The 21,043-nt window shown below is 38.9% G+C and overlaps 1 protein-coding gene across 1 annotated transcript in view; it reads right to left on the bottom strand.

Moving 5' to 3' along the window:
- Nucleotides 1–1,651: 1,651 nt before the first annotated feature.
- Nucleotides 1,652–21,043, bottom strand: part of LOC126764074 (craniofacial development protein 2-like) — a 182,138-nt gene continuing 162,746 nt past the window's right edge. The window contains exon 2 of the mRNA XM_050481846.1: nucleotides 1,652–1,687. The gene's annotated coding sequence lies outside the window, so the exon portion shown is untranslated. The remainder of the gene's footprint in view (nucleotides 1,688–21,043) is intronic.

Raw genomic sequence — 21,043 nt, 5'->3', positions numbered from 1 at the left:
CCTTTTTGCATTATCGCTCGTATACGCAAGTATTTGCTAACGAGTACGAAACATTAAATAAAATAAAAAACAAAAACAAGAACAAACTAGTAGCTAAATTCATAAGCACCGGGAATAAGTAAAAAGAAATTCGCGTTCGCTATTTGATACATTGCGTATACAACAAAAAAAAAAACTTTTTATCTTAAAGATTTCACGCGCACTTATTGTTATCAAAAGTACACTGAGAGAATTTTTCTTTTCTCATATATATATTTCAATATTATCACATTATCTAAATGATCGGAGATTCTAAGGAATCTAAATCAACACAATATTTGAAAGTACAAAAAATGATTTCAGAAGAAAAGAGCCCATGTACACCTGCTGATGCTACACGCTCAAAGCAAGGTGCTACAAAGCAAAAAAAGCTGAAAGATATTCTTCTTCTTAATTGGCGTAGACGCTTACGCGATTATAGCCGAGTTAACAACAGCGCGCCAGTCGTTTCTCCTTTTCGCTACGTGGCGCCAATTGGATATTCCAAGCGTAGCCAGGTCCTTCTCCACTTGGTCCTTCCAACGGAGTGGAGGTCTTCCTCTTCCTCTGCTTCCCCGGCGGTACAGCGTCGAATACTTTCAGAGCTGGAGTGTTTTCGTCCATTCGGACAACATGACCTAGCCAGCGTAGCCGCTGTCTTTTAATTCGCTGAACTATGTCAATGTCGTCGTATATCTCGTACAGCTCATCGTTCCATCGAATGCGATATTCGCCGTGGCCAACGCGCAAAGGACCATAAATCTTTCGCAGAACTTTTCTCTCGAAAACTCGCAACGTCGACTCATCAGTTGTTGACAACGTCCAAGCCTCTGCACCATATAGCAGGACGGGAATTATGAGCGACTTATAGAGTTTGGCTTTTGTTCGTCGAGAGAGGACTTTACTTTTCAATTGCCTACTCAGTAAGTAGCACCTGTTGGCAAGAGTTATCCTGCGTTGGATTTCTAGGCTGACATTGTTGGTGGTGTTTACGCTGGTTCCAAGATAGAAAATTATCTACGACTTCAAAGTTATGACTGTCAACAGTGACGTGAGAGCCAAGTCGCGAGTGCGACGACTGTTTGTTTGATGACAGGAGATATTTCGTCTTGCCCTCGTTCACTGCCAGACCCATTTTCTGTGCTTCCTTGTCCAGCCTGGAGAAAGCAGAACTAACGGCGCGGGTGTTGAGGCCGATGATATCAATATCGTCGGCATACGCCAACAGCTGTACACTCTTATAGAAGATGGTACCTTCTCTGTTTAGTTCTGCAGCTCGAATTATTTTCTCCAAGAGTAGATTAAAGAACGGAGTCGCCTTGTCTGAAACCTCGTTTGGTATCGAACGGCTCGGAGAGGTCCTTCCCGATCCTGACGGAGCTTTTCGTGTTGTTCAACGCAGTTTACACAGCCGTATTAGTTTTGCGGGGATACCAAATTCAGACATCGCGGCATAAAGGCAGCTCCTTTTCATGCTGTCGAAAGCAGCTTTGAAATCGACGAAGAGGTGGTGTGTGTCGATTCTCCTTTCACGGGTCTTTTCCAAGATTTGGCGCATGGTGAATATCTGGTCGGTTGTTGATTTTCCAGGTCTGAAGCCACACTGATAAGGTCCAATCAGTTTGTTGATGGTGGGCTTTAATCTTTCACACAATACGCTCGATAGAACCTTGTATGCGATGTTGAGGAGGCTAATCCCACGGTAGTTGGCGCAGATTGTGGGGTCTCCTTTTTTATGGATTGGGCATAGCACACTTAAATTCCAATCGTTGGGCATGCTCTCGTCCGACCATATTTTACAAAGAAGCTGATGCATGCTCCCTATTAGTTCTTCGCCGCCGTGTTTGAATAGCTCGGCCGGTAGTCCGTCGGCCCCTGCCGCTTTGTTGTTCTTGAGGCGGGCAATTGCTATTCGAACTTCTTCATGGTCGGGTAATGGAACGTCTGCTCCATCGTCATCGATTGGGGAATCGGGTTCTCCTTCTCCTGGTGTTGTGCGTTCACTGCCATTCAGCAGGCTGGAGAAGTGTTCCCTCCATAATTTAACTATGCTCTGGGCATCAGTGACTAGATCACCTTTGGGGGTTCTACAAGAGTATGCTCCGGTCTTGAAACCTTCTGTAAGCCGCCGCATTTTTTCGTAGAATTTTCGAGCATTACCCCTGTAGGCCAGCTTATCAAGCTCTTCATACTCACGCATTTCGGCCTCTTTCTTTTTCTGTCTGCAGATGCGTCTCGCTTCCTTCTTCAATTCTCGGTATCTATCCCATCCCGCACGTGTTGTGGTCGATCGTAGCGTTGCGAGGTAGGCAGCCCGTTTTCTCTCCGCTGCGGCGCGGCACTCCTCGTCGTACCAGTTGTTCTTTTGCACTTTCCGAAAACCAAGGGTTTCGGATGCAGCTGTACGTAAGGAGTTTGAAATGCCGTCCCACAGTTCCCTTATACCGAGTTGTTGATGAGTGCTCTCAGAGAGCAGGAGTGCAAGCCGAGTAGAAAATCGTTCGGCAGTCTGTTGTGATTGCAGCTTTTCGACGTCGAACCTTCCTTGTGTTTGTTGGCGTGCGTTTTTTGCTGCACAGAGGCGGGTGCGAATCTTGGCTGCAACAAGATAGTGGTCCGAGTCGATGTTAGGGCCTCGGAGCGCACGCACATCTAAAACACTGGAGACGTGTCTTCCGTCTATCACAACATGATCGATCTGGTTGGTAGTTTTTCGATCCGGAGACAGCCAGGTAGCTTGATGAATTTTTTTGTGCTGGAATCTAGTACTACAGATAACCATATTTCGGGCCCCGGCGAAGTCGATCAGCCTCAACCCATTTGGGAATGTTTCCTCGTGGAGGCTGAATTTACCGACCGTAGTGCCAAAGATACCTTCTTTGCCCACCCTGGCGTTGAAGTCGCCAAGCACGATTTTGACATCGTGGCGGGGGCATCTCTCATAAGTGCGTTCCAAGCACTCATAAAAGGCATCTTTGGTCACATCGTCCTTCTCATCCGTCGGAGCGTGGGCGCAGATCAGCGATATGTTGAAGAACCTCGCTTTGATGCGGATTGTGGCTAGACGTTCATTCACCGGAGTGAATGATAGTACTCGGCGACGGAGTCTCTCTCCCACCACGAATCCCACACCAAACTTGCGCTCCTTTATATGGCCACTGTAGTAAATGTCACAAGGACCTACTCGTCTCTGTCCTTGTCCCGTCCATCGCATTTCTTGGACGGCGGTGATGTCAGCCTTTGTTTTTACGAGGACATCAACCAGCTGGGCAGCGGCACCTTCCCAATTAAGGGACCGGACATTCCAGGTGCATGCCCTTAATTCGTAGTCCTTCTTTCGTTTGCCATGGTCGTCATCAAAAGGGGGGTCTCTCATCCGAGGCTGCTGTTGGTTTTTCATTGGGGTGAGCTTTTTACGTGGCGGGTCCCAAACCCAGCGCACAACCCTATGCAGGGGTGTTTCGCCTTCTCACTTTAGCTCACCTTCGAACGGATGTTCTTAGGCTACCCAGAGGATACTTGGTCAAAGACCGGAAGTCGTGAGCTGCTTGAGTCATATGTAAAAGAATCGTTTCTGGCCACTCCCAAGTGAATGGCGATCAGAGAACTTTCCTCACTTGCGTGAACTTCTACACATGACCCCATCCTCCAAGAAAGATATTTCATATACTAAATTTATTGCTGAGAGTGACAGTCTAATTCGATACTGCACTCGGTTTTCATCTTCACCGTTTCAAGACAATTCTGAATCGGTATTAGAAATCAAAAAAAAAAATCTAAGCAATTTCTGGACACGTCTCCAAGCTGCGTATGACGCAATTGTAGAATCTGATGAATCAGATCTACCGGAAAACTTCAAATCTTCAGCATACTCCAAATATGAACACTGCTTAGACCAGTACGAGGAAACGAGAGCTATGATCGCCGACCAATTGAGATTAATTAAAGCAATTGCACCTACTCCACAACCGAGAGTAGAGCTGCCACAAATTCAAAGTCAAGAGGCGAGTTCAGGCATTCACCATAAAGTGCCAGCATGCGATACAGAAATATTTCATGGAGGTTATAAACAATGGCCTTCCTTCCGGGACATGTTTACGGCCGTGTACAGAAACCATCTTAAATTATCTAATGCACAAAAATTGTATCACCTCCGATACAAGACAATAAGGTCAAGCAGGGGTATTAGTCAAACAGTTCGCTCTTAATGACGAAAATTTCAATTATGCTTGGGAAGCTCTAAAAGCTCGTTACGAAAACGAAAGAATATTAGTCGACAAACAAGTCACTATATTAATGAATTTACCAAAAATTCAAAAAGAAACAAGTGAAGAATTTATAAAACTTCAATCCACTGTTTCAAATTGCTTGTCGGTTCTAGCGACACAGAATATTCCCACAGACAATTGGGACCCCATTCTGGTAAATATATGCACATCCGCATTACCAGAAAAATCGTTACTTTTGTGGGAGCAATCGCTTTCATCACGAAGAAAGTGCCCAACGTGGCAACAAATGAACGATTTCTTAACTACCCAATACGAAATTGCAGAAAGGGTAGATAAAAAAATGGTCAGAACTAAAAACGTTCAACACGACCTAAATCGAAGCTTTAGTAGACCCCAAGCGAGTAACAACAACAACTTAAATCGTAGTTTTTTCAAAACACAAGCGTTCACATCGGAACAAAATAAACATACGTCATGCGAACTGTGTAAAGGAGGGCACAGGCTGAAATCTTGCGAGAAATTTAAAAAACTAAACATTAACGAAAGAAACAATTTCGTAAGAACAAAAAAACTTTGCACGAACTGTTTTTCTCATGCGCATCCGCTCAAAGATTGCGAAAGCAAATTTAATTGCGTTTATTGCCATAAACGACATAACTCAATGCTTCACATTACAAATTTTTCCAGCTTCGCTCAAAATAACGCTAATGTTAAAAGAGCTGCGAGATTAGTTGCAACAGCAAATCCCGACTTACAAAATTCAGAAAATTGCCAAGAAGCACCATGCTGCTTAAAGGCTTTAAAAACTCAGACGCTACACAGCGAAAACCAAAGCAGTGTATTATTACCCACAGCAGTGGTCTCCATCGAGCACCGAGGAGAACTGTTTAAACTTAGGGCCTTAATAGATCAAGGATATCAACGATCTGTTATAGCCTCAAGGGCACAAAGTAGGCTACAACTGCCAGCAAAACTAGCTTATTTTGAAATTACGGGAATGGGCGGAAGAGTAGTACAAAACTCAAACAAAATCTGTCCCATTACCCTTATTTCCCCCCAAGCGGATAAGCGCATTCAAGCAGAAGCTATTGTCTTACCGCAACTAACAAACATGCTTCCAAGCTATCATATAAATAGCAAACATTAGCAAAAGGTTTCACACCTTAAGTTAACAGACCCCAACTGCAACACTCCCGCTCAAATAGATATTCTATTAGGCAGCGATCTCATACCACAAATTATTCTCGAAGGTATTGAGAAAATTACAAAAACACTTCTGGCGCAAAATACCATTTTCGGGTGGGTCCTAAGCGGACTAGTTGCGGAACCAGTCACAACAATGACAACTCATGTTGAAGAAATCTCAAACGAATACCTCAATACTCAACTAAAGAAGTTTTGGGAGTTAGAAGAACTTCCCCCCATATCAATCACAACCCCAGAAGATCGATATTGTGAGGATTTTTACAAATCCACAACTACTCGATTAGATAATGGCCGGTACGTCGTACGACTACCACTAAAGCCAGAATTTCCCCACACACTCGCCTTAGGTCATTCTCGTACCTCTGCTATCCAACAGTTTTTAAGTATGGAAAAAAACCTACTTAAAAAAGGCGAGCTAAAACCAGAATACGATGGGGTTTTAGAAGAATATCTCCATTTAGACCACATGGAGGAAGTCAGCCCTGGCGAAAAAATTATAAAAAGTAAATACAGTTCTTTTTACCTGCCACATCATGCAGTAATCAAGCCAGACAAAAAAACCACAAAGGTAAGAGTTGTCTTTAATGCATCAAAATCATCAAGTTCGGGGAATTCCCTAAATGACATTTTATTTACGGGACCCACGCTTCAGCCAGATTTAATGCTCCTCATACTAAATTGGCGTATATACAAATACGTTTTCAATGGGGATGTTGAGAAAATGTATCGACAAATAGTCGTACATGATGATGATCAAGATTTTCAGCGAATTATTTTCCGAAAATCTCCCAATAGTCCACTACGCGACTTTAAATTAAAAACAGTTACCTTTGGCGTAAACTGTGCCCTATGGGGTATTTCGTACACTCCACGAACTGGCAGAAGACACAAAGTCAGAATTTCCTCTGGCAACACAAGTGTTGAAAACACAAACGTATGTAGACGACATTCTGTCCGGAAGCCACAATCTTCCACAGGCATACGAGTCACTAGCACAAGTGACACAAGCGCTCAATACAGCAGGGTTTCCGTTGAAAAAGATAACGGCGAACCACCCTAATATTTTAAAGGACATACCGAAAGAAAATCTATTAGACACTAATTTCCTTAAATTCGAAAAAGAAAGCACAACAAAAACTTTGGGGATACAATGGAATGCGATATCTGACCAGTTTTCATACACTAATGAGTCAATATCCGCACTATCAGCTATAACAAAGAGGCAAATTTTATCCTCGGTGGCAAAACTTTTCGACCCCGCAGGATGGCTTTTGCCAATTATGATACAAGCAAAGATTCTAATACAAGAATTGTGGCTAGACGGAACTGACTGGGATGAACAAGTGAAATCACTTCGTTTAGAAAAGTGGTCCCAGTTCGCGGGTAATCTGAATGATATTTCACAGATACAAATCCCACGATGGATAAATTATGCTCCAGAGCACAAAGTCGAACTACATGGCTTCTGTGATGCCTCTGAAAAGGCATATTGTGCCACCATCTATGTGCGCACACAATCTGACACAGCGACCACCAGTCACCTACTGGTAGCCAAAGCAAAGGTGGCTCCGCTAAAAACAATAAGTCTGCCACGACTGGAACTATGTGGTGCGCTACTACTAGCCAAACTCGTATCCATGGTGCAAACGCATCTAAATATGACCAAATACAAATTATATCTATGGTCTGATTCTGAAATTGTATTAGCCTGGTTAGAAAAACCTCCACATGCATGGAAGACGTATATTTCAAATCGAACGTCTCAAATCCTTGACCTAGTGGGATCAGCCACTTGGCGACACGTGGCCAGTGCTGACAATCCTGCTGACCTAGGTACAAGGGGGTGCAAGCCTCTGCACCTTGCAACCACCACTCTTTGGTGGAATGGTCCTCGATGGTTAATAAATCCCCCGATTCTTGGCTACGATCACCCATACGCAATATAATTGCCCCCGAAAGTCGAAAAATCGATTCTTTTCACACGACATTAGATGATACTGACATCCTTGAGCGATTTTCATCATACCCTCGAGCCCTCAGGGTAATCGCTTACGTGCTCAACTTCATAGAGCGACTCAAACTTAGAATTAAGGGAATACGCACAGTATATCCCCAAGGCGATACATTGACGCACCTAGACGTAGAAAAGGCAAAGGTCGCTCTTATCACTTATACTCAGTCGCGCCACTTCAGCTGCGAGATTTCACTACTAAGAGAATCGAAGCCGATTAACAAAAGGAGCTCACTCTTAGTACTAAATCCATTTCTGGATACGAAAGGTCTGCTTCGTGCTAATGGTCGGCTTGCTAACTCAAGCCTGACATATAACGAACGCCATCCTCTAATAATACCAGAGAAGTCTCGACTTGCAACATTGCTACTCAAGTATGTACACATACTAATGTTGCACGCGGAACATCGCCTAATGCAATATATAATCCGCCAAGAGTTCTATATTCCACGGCTTAAGCCTCAAATAAAAAAGTGCATTTTCATGTGCAAGATCTGCACTATGCATAAACAGAAGATGAGGACGCAGATTATGGCAGCACTTCCACCGGAACGCTGCAACTTCGCTCTGCCTTTCACTATCACTAACAACACTCTCGCAAGATCCCTCAGATCTCACAGCCCTAACACCAGGGCACTTTCTCAAAGGAGCACCCATTCTGGCCACACCATGAGCCAGGCGTGGTTTAGTCAGCTATCCTTATTAAAAAAGGTCGATGGGAACGAATTAAAATTCTCCATCATAATTTCAGTCGCAGATGGAAAGAAGACTATTTAAAATCGATGACCTCCATCATAATTTCAGCGATATCTATGGAAAACATCAGAAAATGCGCCAAAGCTTGGAGATTGTGTACTTATTAACGACGATTGTCTCCCACCTACCGAGTGGCGACTTGGCCGTATAGAAAAGCTCCATTATGGCTCAGACGGTCACATCCGCGTCGTTGATCTCCGTACTCAAAGCGGAATACTCACCAGACCGCTGGTTAAATTATGCTTTCTACCAACCGCGGATAATAACGAAAATCCGATACTAAACAATCCGAACATAATGCCGTAACGCAAATGACAATAAATCAATAAAATCGCAACCCGCAACCAACCGTTAACAATAACAATAAAAATTACAAAAAAAAATGGTCGGTCAATACGACGACCCAGTCATGCCACCTAACGTGGCACAATCACATATACTATTTATATACTACCATGTATATTCAAATACAATTTCTTACAGAGTTCAAGATGGACGTGGACATGCCTACAACACCAACTGTTCGGTCAGCCACCAACGGGCCACTTATTGGGTCTACTCCTCCGCCCCGCTCAACCAATGCGACAGTATCGACTGCTGCTTCTGGTAGTAGTTCACGAGCAGCCCCATCAACGCCATCCGCTCAAGTCGAGCCGCGTCGCATTCGATGCCCGCTGTGTCGCCGGAAACATCGACTCCAACACTGTGGGCTCTTTAAGGCGCTAACACCAACCCAACGACAGCGTGTGGCCCACGCACATGAGCACTGCCTCAACTGCCTGTCGCACACGCATGGGACGCAGGAGTGTGTCTCAGCCGATTTATGCCACACGTGTGGCAGACCACATCATACGCTGCTGCACAGGACCCCACGACGCGATGTAGGTCGGCCAGCTGCCCCAAGCACGGGTAGATCAACGCACGGAAACCGGACGGTGCGACGCCGAACTACTGCAGCCCGGCCTGCGCCCCATCAATGGCGTTCGCACCACGTTGCACCAACCAGGCGTCGTCCAAAAGCGCCACAGCATCGCCCCGCTACTGGACTCAGCAACGTAGTGGCCACACTCCAGCAACTGCAAAGATTGCTAGGCTGAATATTTGCCTAGGGGGGCCGGGATGGCTAAATGAGATAAGCCGCTCCCCCCTAATGTCACTACACGAATACACCACCACCATCAATACACCACACACACCGAAGCTACATTCCACACCCCCCACACGCGAGAGGACATCCACACACGCAAACACATACCACACTGGTGAAAAGGGGGTCAACTAAAAAGTTAAGATCAGTCTCGTTTTGACCTACACACGGAGCTTACGCATCGCCGCTTGACCTCGCGCCTTTTTCGCTCATCCGCAAATTTCTTTAACATTTCAATAATTAACATTAACGTTTGCTTGTTAATTGCACCTTATTCCGGCAATCTTGTTCAAAGAGCCTCGATTTACCGAATGTGTAAATAAATTAAGAATATCATTAAAACTGTTTGATTATTTTTATCCCTTAACGGAGTGGTTTTATTTGAAAGTGAAAGTGAAAGTGAAAGTGGTAAGTGTGCTAAAAGATAAAAGGTGAATTGGACAATGCTGCTTTAAACATAGGTCATAGACTCTCTAAGTCTTATTGGTATATTTCAGGCCAGTTAAGATTATTGTTAAAACTCATTGAAGTATAGTATTTACATTCTTACCACTCTATGCCTATACATTGTTCATACATGCTTTTAAGTCCCGTTACTTTCATTGTTTTCATTTATTTTAAGGTAATGAAAGACATCGTTCATTCAGTATCCAGAAGAATGCAAATGTAAATATCAATTCGCGAAAACAGTGTCCACAAAAAAGAGTTCAATAACATTAAAGTAAGCGCTTGGTTGTAGGACCAAGTGATAATATAAATTTAAAGTGTATATAAAAATAAAGCTGTCATGATATTTTTTTCAGTAATTGTTGGCATTTCATCATATAAAGATTTACGCCTGAAAAACGTTTACAAATCGTACCAAATAGGCAATGCGACCGAATAGACTATGTCCAGAACGCAGTGAAGAAAATACAGCAGCCGTAGATGAGAGTGTACACGAAGACCGTGGAGAGTCACTTTGGCGCCGTTCGAAACATCTCGGACTGACGTATGGAACAAATTTTACGTCGAGATCTTAAATTAAAAGCGTACAGAATACATCTTGTGCAAGAACTAAAGCCACTCGACCTAGTAACATCTATTTGCTCTATGGCCTCTTGAAAAGTTTCAAGAAGACCGCCGTCTTCGTTTTTGGTTAACCCGTTAATACAATTTTGTAATTTAAAAGTTGTTTATGTAGTTTCATTAAAGTATCGCACATTGTGATAAACATAAACGATTTAAAATCACATTTTAACATTTGGCATTGCTTAGGTATACTCGAGAACATATTTGCAAGAAATTTTGTTTGTACTACTATATTTATATAACTCACACACTCATCGACATTGACTCTGGAAACCCGTTATACTATATGTATGTGCTATAAGGGAGTAGGAAAAATTCGTGGACTAATTTCACATATTTTTGGCGTTAAAGTATATCATATCCAATATTATATTGACTTATACAAACGGTGTAAATTCAACTGGAAGTTTAAAAATCTTATTGTAGATATATTGGGGAAAATACTAACCCAAATTATTGTATTATGTCATAATGTCAACATATTATTAAAAACAAAAATATTGTTGCATCAAGCGACTTATGCCCATAGCTAAAACTAAAAGCATTGAATTAAAATATAATCATTTTTTAAAATACTATATTTAAATTATAAAGTTTTATTTTTATTGTGTATAAATACTTACCGTAATAATATTTAACATACTCAACTCAATTTATTACTATATGTTAAAATGAATCATACTAACCTCTTTTTGTACATATTACATTACAAATATTTTATGCCGTTATCTTAAGTTTAGGATAAGTAAAAAATTAACTGTAATAAAGAATTTAATCGTAATTAGAGCGGAATCGAGATCGCACTCGTTTCCTTTTTTCGCTAAACTTTTCGGCAATATTTAGTATTAAAACGCTTGGTAAAGTGACATCATGCATCCCAAAACATTTTTACATCTTAAAAACGCTTGAGAAATTATATATATATATTATACTCTCGCATGATAAAGTGATAATCGAGATTTCATTATCCGTCATTTACATATTTTTTTATTTTGCTGTAAAATTAATTAGATTAGTAGTTCCTGAGATATGGTTTTTGGTCCATAAGTGGGCGACACCACGCCCATTTTCAATTTAAACAAGTAAGGAAGGGCTAAGTTCGGGTGTCACCAAACATTTTATACTCTCGCATGATAAAGTGATTATCGAGATTTCATTATACGTCATTTACATATTTTTCAAATACCGTATTTTTGTAAAGTTTTATTCCGCTATCATCATTGGTTCCTAATGTACTATATATTATACAGAGAAGGCATCAGATGGAATTCAAAATAGCGTTATATTGGAAGAAGGCGTGGTTGTGAACCGATTTCACCCATATTTCGTACATGTCATCAGAGTGTTAAGAAAATATTATATACCGAATTTCATTGAAATCGGTCTAGTAGTTCCTGAGATATGGTTTTTGGTCCATAAGTGGGCGAGGCCACGCCCATTTTCAATTTTTAAAAAAAAGCCTGGGTGCACCTTCCTTCTGCAATTTTTATACTCTCGCAACAATGTTGCTAACGAGAGTATTATAGTTTTGTTCACATAACGGTTGTTTGTAAGTCCTAAAACTAAAAGAGTCAGATATAGGGTTATATATACCAAAGTGATCAGGGCGACGAGTAGAGTCGAAATCCGGATGCCTGTCTGTCCGTCCGTCTGTCCGTGCAAGCTGTAACTTGAGTAAAAATTGAGATATCATGATGAAACTTGGTACACGTATTCCTTGGCTCCATAAGAAGGTTAAGTTCGAAGATGGGCCAAATCGACCCACTGCCACGCCCACAAAATGGCGGAAACCGAAAACCTATAAAGTGTCATAACTAAGCCATAAATAAAGATATTAAAGTGAAATTTGGCACAAAGGATCGCATTAGGGAAGGGCATATTTGGACCCAATTGTTTTGGAAAAGTGGGCGTGGCCCCGCCCCCTACTAAGTTTTTTGTACATATCTCGGAAACTACTATAGCTATGTCAACCAAACTCTACAGAGCCGTTTTTTTAAGGCATTTCCATATACAGTTCAAAAATGGAAGAAATCGGATAATAACCACTCCCACCTCCCATACAAAGGTTATGTTGAGAATCACTAAAAGTGCGTTAACCGACTCATAAAAAACGTCAGAAACACTAAATTTTACGGAAGAAGTGGCAGAAGGAAGCTGCATCCAGGCTTTTTTTAAAAATTGAAAATGGGCGTGGCGCCGCCCACTTATGGACCAAGAACCATATCTCAGGAACTACTAGACCGATTTCAATGAAATTCGGTATATAATGTTTTCTTAACACCCTGATGACATGTACGAAATATGGGTGAAATCGGTTCACAACCACGCCTTCTTCTAATATAAAGCTATTTTGAATTCCATCTGATGCCTTCTCTGTATAATACGAGTATAAACATTAGGAACCAATGATGATAGCGGAATAAAACTTTACAAAAATACGGTATTTGAAAAATATTTAAATGACGAATAATGAAATCTCGATTATCACTTTACCATGCGAGAGTATAAAATGTTCGGTGACACCCGAACTTAGCCCTTCCTTACTTGTTTTCGTAAAATTTAGTGTTTCTGACGTTTTTTGTTAGTCCGTTAACGCACTTTTAGTGATTTTCAACATAACCTTTGTATGGGAGGTGAACGAGGTTATTATCCGATTTCTTCCATTTTTGAACTGTACATATGTATATGGAAATGCCTGAAGAAAACGACTCTGTAGAGTTTGGTTGGCATAGCTATAGTAGTTTCCGAGATACGTACCAAAAACTTAGTAGGGGGCGGGGCCACTCCCACTTTTCCAAAAAAATTGCGTCCAAATATGCCCCTCCCTAATGCGATCCCTTGTGCCAAATTTCACTTTAATATCTTTATTTATGGCTTAGTTATGACACTTTATAGGTTTTCGGTTTCCGCCATTTTGTGGGCGTGGCAGTTTCCCGATTTTGCCCATCTTCGAACTTAACCTTCTTATGGAGCCCAGGAATACGTGTACCAAGTTTCATCATGATATCTCAATTTTTACTCAAGTTACAGCTTGCACGGACGGACGGACAGACGGACGGACAGACGGACATCCGTATTTCGACTCTACTCGTCACCCTGATCACTTTGGTATATATAACCCTATATCTGACTCTTTTAGTTTTAGGACTTACAAACAACCGTTATGTGAACAAAACTATAATACTCTCCTTAGCAACATTGTTGCGAGAGTATAAAAAAAGCCTGGGTGCAGCTTCCTTCTGCCATTTCTTCCGTAAAATTTAGTGTTTCTGACGTTTTTTGTTAGTCGGTTAACGCACTTTTAGTGATTTTCAACATAACCTTTGTATGGGAGGTGGGCGTGGTTATTATCCGATTTCTTCCATTTTTGAACTGTACATATGTATATGGAAATGCCTGAAGGAAACGTCTCTATAGAGTTTGATTGACATAGCTATAGTAGTATCCGAGATATGTACAAAAAGCTTAGTAGGGGGTGGGGCCACTCCCACTTTTCCAAAAAAATAACTTCCAAATATGCCCCTCCCTAATGCGATCCTTTGTGCCAAATTTCACTTTAATATCTTTATTTATGGCTTAGTTATGACACTTTGCAGGTTTTAGGTTTTCACCATTTTGTGGGCGTGGCAGTGAGCCGATTTTGCCCATCTTCGAACTTAACCTTCTTATGGAGCCAAGAAATACGTGTACCAAGTTTCATCATGATATCTCAATTTTTACTCAAGTTACAGCTTGCACGGACGGACGGACGGACAGACAGACATCCGGATTTAAACTCTACTCGTCACCCTGATCACTTTGGTATATATAACCCTATATCTGACTCTTTTAGTTTTAGGGCTTACAAACAACCGATATGTGAACAAAACTATAATACTCTCCTTAGCAACTATTATAATAGGGATTCATTAGAAGCAGAGAGTGCGGCTAGGATTCAGGATTCAAAAGGCCTATGCCGAGAAACTATATTTAAATTAATAAAACAACAATTAAAGGCTCCACCAGCCATATAACAAAAATATATTGAAACCACCGCAAGGGAGACCGGTTTATATTAAAAGCTTAATTCTGCGATTCTGAACTCCAGACCCTCCAGAATAAAAAAGCATCTCTTCCTAGAAGGGATAAAATAAAAATAATTAAACAAAAGAGACGGTAATTCTTAAATTAAGGCTTGTACAGCCAATAAATTAAAGAAAAAATTAAATGAACTCCAGACCCTCCAGAATAGAAGAGCCTCCTTTCTTAAGGAAGGGATCACAAAAAAATTATCTCAAATTATTACGGATATATCCTGAAAATAATCACCTTATAAAAATAACAAAAAAATCAGAAACACTGAAAATAAGACAAAATGGCTAACGGTGACGCTTTGACCGTAGACTTAATAACTCGCCTTATTGCTGACAGTAATAAAGCTTTCGTGAGGAAGTAGAGCAATTACGCTCACAAATAGTAGTGAATACTAATAGTGCAACCGATTTTCTAACACAAACAATAGATGATAATATAGTATGTCAAGAATCATTAGACGTACCTGAATTTACTGGTAGGATGAATTTATATGTATGTTAGTTGGGGAGGGGCAGCGCTTAACGCTATGAGCCTATACGTGAAGGGCGGTAGAAAATACTTTGCTGCACTCACAATATTTCGAAATGAAATAACGCATGATGGAAACGATGCATTAACAAACCATGGAACAGTACACAATTTCGATGCAATTCTATCTCGTTTAGACTTTGCATATGCGGGCAAACATCCTATACATATAATCGAACAGGAACTAAGCATCTTAAGGCAAGGTACAATGTCGGTTGCAGAATATTGCAATCTCGTCAACAAAAAATTTACCCTGTTAATAAATAAAACAATTATGACACACGGAAATAACGCAGACCTAACAAAAGAATTAAACAAAAAGAATAGAGAACATGCCTTACGAATTTTTATATCAGGACTAAATACCCCACTAAGAGACATAATATTTTCTTTAAATCCACAAGATTTACCTGATGCTTTAGCAAAAGCTTAGGAACTAGAATCAAATAACCAAAGAGCCCGGTTTGCACAAAATTTCATGTATGATAGAAACAAGTCAAAGCCAATCTATACAAGCAATCTTAAATTCCTAAAGGCTGTAGTCGATACGGGAGCAACGTCGTGCTACAATAAGCCTGCGGTTTACAAAAATAAAAACGAATTAGCCATTTATAAGCACGTAAAAACCGTGAACCATTATCAAATTTCACCACATAATAACCATATTTGGAGTCGAAGAAATCTTCTATGAAATAGAGGGATTAGAATCGGATCTCCTTTTGGGATACAATTTCCTTAAAAAGATTGACGCACTTATCGATGTGTACAATGGGAAAATTAATTATATGGTAAAGACTAACATGGAAACGAAAGTATGAACATTTATTTTGAAAACAAAACTAAGGAGCAAGAAGCTTCCAAAAAACTAGCCGAGAAAAGTACCGGAAATACTAAAAGTGAAAGAAATATTAAAATTGTGGAACAAACAAGTTCTGCACCGCCAGCCGAAGATTTTACAGGCAATATTATATTAAACAAATTTATTTTGGAACAAAAAGGTTCCAAAACGCTAACTGAAGATTTATACCAGAATAATGAAACAAATAATCATAAAAAAAATATTGTGGAACGAAAAAGTTCTACAAAGCCAGCCAAAGATTTTACCGGCAATATTTTATTTAAAGATGTTATTTTTGAGATAAAAAGCTGAAGATTTATACCAGCAGGATGAAAATAGTAATTATAAAGAAAATATTGTATAACGAAAATGTTCTACAACGCCAGCCGATGAATTTGCCGGCAACATGAATGATGACTATTCGATATTGGGTGAAAGAGGCTCAGAAATGAATGACGATAATGATTATTATTCGGAAAGAATTCCGAAAAGTAAAATACTGAAAATCAGGATGAAAAATTAACTGAAAATAAAAAAAAAAAATAAAAGAAAAAATTGCTCAAGTGCATTGGAATATCAATACAAGCTTTCCCTTCATGACAAATGTAAAAGCGGAAATAAGAATGAAAACTGAGGATCCAATATGGAGCAGACAATATCCATATCCCTTATCTGTAAACTCGATTGTTAATGAAGAAATAAATAAAATGATTAACGATAATATAATAAGACCTAGTAAAAGTTCATATCACTCACCAATTTGGGTAGTTGCAAAAAAGGGTACAAATGACAATGAAACACCGAAACTTAGAATTGTAATTGACTACAAAAAAATTAATGAGCATACAATTTCTGATCGTTATCCGATTCCAGATACAAACGTAATACTATCTAATCTAGGCAAAGTAAAATATTTTTGAACCATTGATCTAGAATAAGGATTTCATCAAATTTTAATGACAGAAAATGATATTGAGAAAACAGATGTTTGCGTTAATAATGGGATATATGAATTTATGAGGACGACTTTTGGGTTAAAAAAATGCCCCTAGAATTTTTCAGAGAGCAATGGACGATATATTGCGAGAACATATAGGAAAAATCTGTCACGCTGGATGATATAATTATTTTTTCGAAAAATGTAACTCAACACTTAAAGGATTTGGAAACAATTACAAAAATATTGAAAAATGCTAATATGAAAATTTCATAAGGAAAATCAAAATTTTTCGCGGAATAAATAGAGTTTTCGGGTTATATAGTAGCCCAAAATGTCATCAAAACAGACCCAAATAAAATAAAATTAATCTTAAACTATCCAATACCAAAAAGTTTGCGAGCATTAAGAGGATTCTTGGGACTTGCAGGATATTATCGTAAGTTCGTTAAAGACTATGCTGTGATAGCCAAACCTTTGACAAAATAACTATCAGGAGAAACCGGGAGGATTTCTAAAAATAAATCGAAAAAAATTAAATAACTCTAGAAGAGGAAGGAATATCTGTTTTGAATAAATTAAAAAAAACTATTGGCTTCAGAAATGGAATTGATACAGCCTTACTACTCAAAAACATTTGTATTAACTACCGATGCATCTAACGTTGCAATGGGTGCGGTACTATCGCAAGGAGGTAAGGGGGTAACCAATTTCTTTCATTTCAAAAACCCCTAATAAAACAGAAAGAAATTATGCAACTAATGAAAATGAGCTTTATGACATTGTTTGGGCACTAAAATATCTACGAAATTACGTCTATGGTGTAACCAATTTGGAAGTACATACTCATCACCAACCATTTGCTTTATCACCCCGCAATCCTAATCCAAAAATGAAAAGATGGCACGCAATTAAAAAAGAATTTTCTCCAAAATTTGTATACCAACCCGGTATATCCAATATTGTAGCTGACGCATTGTCGCGTCTTGAATTATATAACATTTCCTATGATTCCCAGAGTCAGGAATCCCAACATTCAGTACAGAGTAGTGAAAGCGTTCAAATACAAGAAACACAAAAACCCATAAATCAATTTAAACAACAAATAATATTGTGTAAGAACAGATTTACAGTCCATGAGTTAATTGAAACCTTTGGAAATAAAAGGCATTTAATAGAATTTGATACAGTAGAAAATTTATTAATAATTTAGAAAGAATATATTCAGCCAGAGCTGGTGACGGGTATTCACTGCACTTTTGAAGATTTGCAAGAAACTCTCAAACAAACTTTTCAGAACAAATTTGTATTTACAAAACTTTTTCCAATGGATATTATTAATAGAGCAAATCAGTACGGAATTAGTATTAATCGAACAACCCCAAAATAGAGCTCATCGAAGCTATAATGAAAATATTAAACAAATAAAAAAATTTTATTACTGGCCAGAAATGAGGAAAAGAATGAAAGATTATGTTCGAAATTGTATGATATGCAATAAAAGTAAATATGATCGCCATCCCAAGAAAATATCAGTAGGCAAAGCCCCAATCCCAGAAAAAGAACTTCATTTAGACATTTTCTACGCACAGAAACTAAATTTTATCACATGTGTAGACGCTTATTCAAAATGTTTAATGTTAAAACATATAGAAGATAAATCAAATATCGAAGAAAATGTTTTAGAATTTGTTTGTAATTTTATTTAGCTAGGAGGCCTCTTAGACAACGACTACATGAGCTCTCGACTCTCAACAACAACATGTGAACATCAACTAATATGAATTAAAAGATTGCTCAAACTCGGTTCTATATTTCTCTCCGCGTAGTTCATATATCTGTCCTATTTTATTGAATATAGAAAAACTGAAAATCATGTCAATCGGTCGCTCCGTTTCATAACGGGGCATCTCGACAGGATAGAATTTTTAGAATACTAACTGTCAAACGTATTGCTATTGACATTGCCAAATCTGTATGTGGGCATTTGCTATCATAATATAATCATTTGCGCAAACGTGTAGGGTAGGCTCTTGAATATTTTATTTAATCACTTGCGAAATGACGTCGGGTAGGTAGCTGATGTAACGCACGTTTTGAGCTTTTGAACTCCTTAAATCTTTTATGTTGAAATTAAAAAAAGGATAAAGATCCTTTTTTACAAATGTATTTCTGGAAAAAATAAGATAATACGAAAAGGAGAAAGATCCTTTTTTTACAAATGGATATCTAGGAAAAATAAGAATTCATATTTTTGGACTACTATATAATAATTGTGCTTAAGCATTCCCATATAAACAATGTAATATTTATTTTATATTCATTTGTGGTTTTGCGCGCTATAGATGAGCATTACTTACGCCTCTTTTACACTACTCGCGAAGTTAAACGTATTTCTCAAAGCAAAACAATGTCGGAAGTAAAAAAGAAGAGACGGCAATACTGTGCGGAATACATTGAATTCGGATTCATTGAAAATCCCACAAACCCATCCTTGCCTTTGTGTTTTCTATGTCTAAAAACATTTTCGAATGAAGCAATGAAGCCTTCAAGACTGCAAGATCATTTGAATAAAATGCACCCAGATAAGAGAGACAAGAATGTAGCATATTTTCAAGACCTAGAGAAGAAGCATAATACTCAGCCAAGTGTAGCAAAACTATTTTCGGCGGCTGCTAAGCAAGATGACGACGGACTTCGAGCTTCGGACAATATCTCTTTGTTAATTGCTCAAAAAGGCAAACCACATAACATCGGAGAAGAGTTAATATTGCCAGCAATAAATGAAGTAATAACTACCGTGCTTCATAAACCGGCCGCAGATATTATCCGAAAAATTCCTTTGAGTAATAATTCTGTGCAAAGACGAATTGATGAAATGGCTGAAAACATTGAAAAATCATTGTACGTTCACCTGAGGTCAAGTCAATTTTCAATTCAGCTGGATGAGTTCACTTTACCAACTAATGAAGCATTGTTGCTGTCTTACGTGAGTTTTATTAAAGATAAGAAAATGTGTGAAGAACTATTATTTGATAGAAATTTAGAGACCGATACAAAAGGCGAAACCATATTCAATATATTGGAAAAGTTTTGCGATGAGAAAGAAATTCCTTTGAAAAATATTATTTCAGTTGCTACGGATGACGCTCCGGGTATGACAGGGTGCCATAAAGGCTTCATAGCGTACTTAAAAAATTTTCCGAATTTATCAGTATCATGCAGTAACGACGGATTGTTTGACTACTGCCAACATTTGGAAAACCTCCACATTGACTTCACCGAACGATACCAGGACATTTTGAACTTGGAAATACCAGACTGGGTGTTGGATCCGTTTTCAAATGTCAACACAGCAATGTCACCTCAGCTGGAAGAAGAACTTATAGAATTGACAACAAACGAGGAAGTAAAAATCAAGTTCAAAAATGGTTACCAAGAATTTTGGCTACAAAAACCTATCTCGCAATTGTACCCTGGATTATGGTCAATCGTTCAACGATTCTTGATAGCATTCCCATCGTCATATTTGTGTGAACGTGGATTTAGTGCAGTGACAACACTGCTTACTAAAAAGAGAAATCGTTTGCTTGTTACCGAACGTGGCGACTTGCGACTGTTCTTGAGTAAATTGGAACCTGATATTAACAAACTTATTAAACAGCATCAGATTCATCCTTCACATTAGTTTTTATATAAGCATCAATTATTTTAGTTTTATTTTTAATAAAAGATTCTCTGTTTTAATACTACAAAGTTGTGTTTTAATAATCATTCTTATTGGCAGGTGGAGCCCGTAAGAATTAAGTTGAGACCTAAGCGCCGTTGTATGTTACCTACTGCGCTCTGGTTTCAAGTTGCTGGTTATAGTAAAAATTTCGTTTAGAATTCTCTGTTAATATACATATACATATAGGTCACAATAATTAATTTGAAGTTATAGTGGTTTTTAAATAGGTGAAAAAATGGGGCGCTAAAAAAATATTTATTCTCAAAGTGGGCGGTAGACAAAATAAGTTTGGGAACCACTGTTATAGACTATACCCGTCAAGACTACGTACTTATCGAAAATGGAGATGTTTCCATTTATGAGGAGTACGGGGACCTATTTCACATTATTAATTTATCTTATTTTGAAAACACAATAGCAGACGAAAATATAAATGTTTCCAGTAATAACGAACAAACACGACAGCCTAGGAATTATTACACAGGAAACAGAATCTGA

This window comes from Bactrocera neohumeralis, unplaced genomic scaffold (assembly GCF_024586455.1).
Source record: "Bactrocera neohumeralis isolate Rockhampton unplaced genomic scaffold, APGP_CSIRO_Bneo_wtdbg2-racon-allhic-juicebox.fasta_v2 cluster09, whole genome shotgun sequence".
Taxonomy (NCBI): Eukaryota; Metazoa; Arthropoda; class Insecta; order Diptera; family Tephritidae; genus Bactrocera; species Bactrocera neohumeralis.
This window is presented reverse-complemented; position numbering and strand designations above follow the sequence as displayed.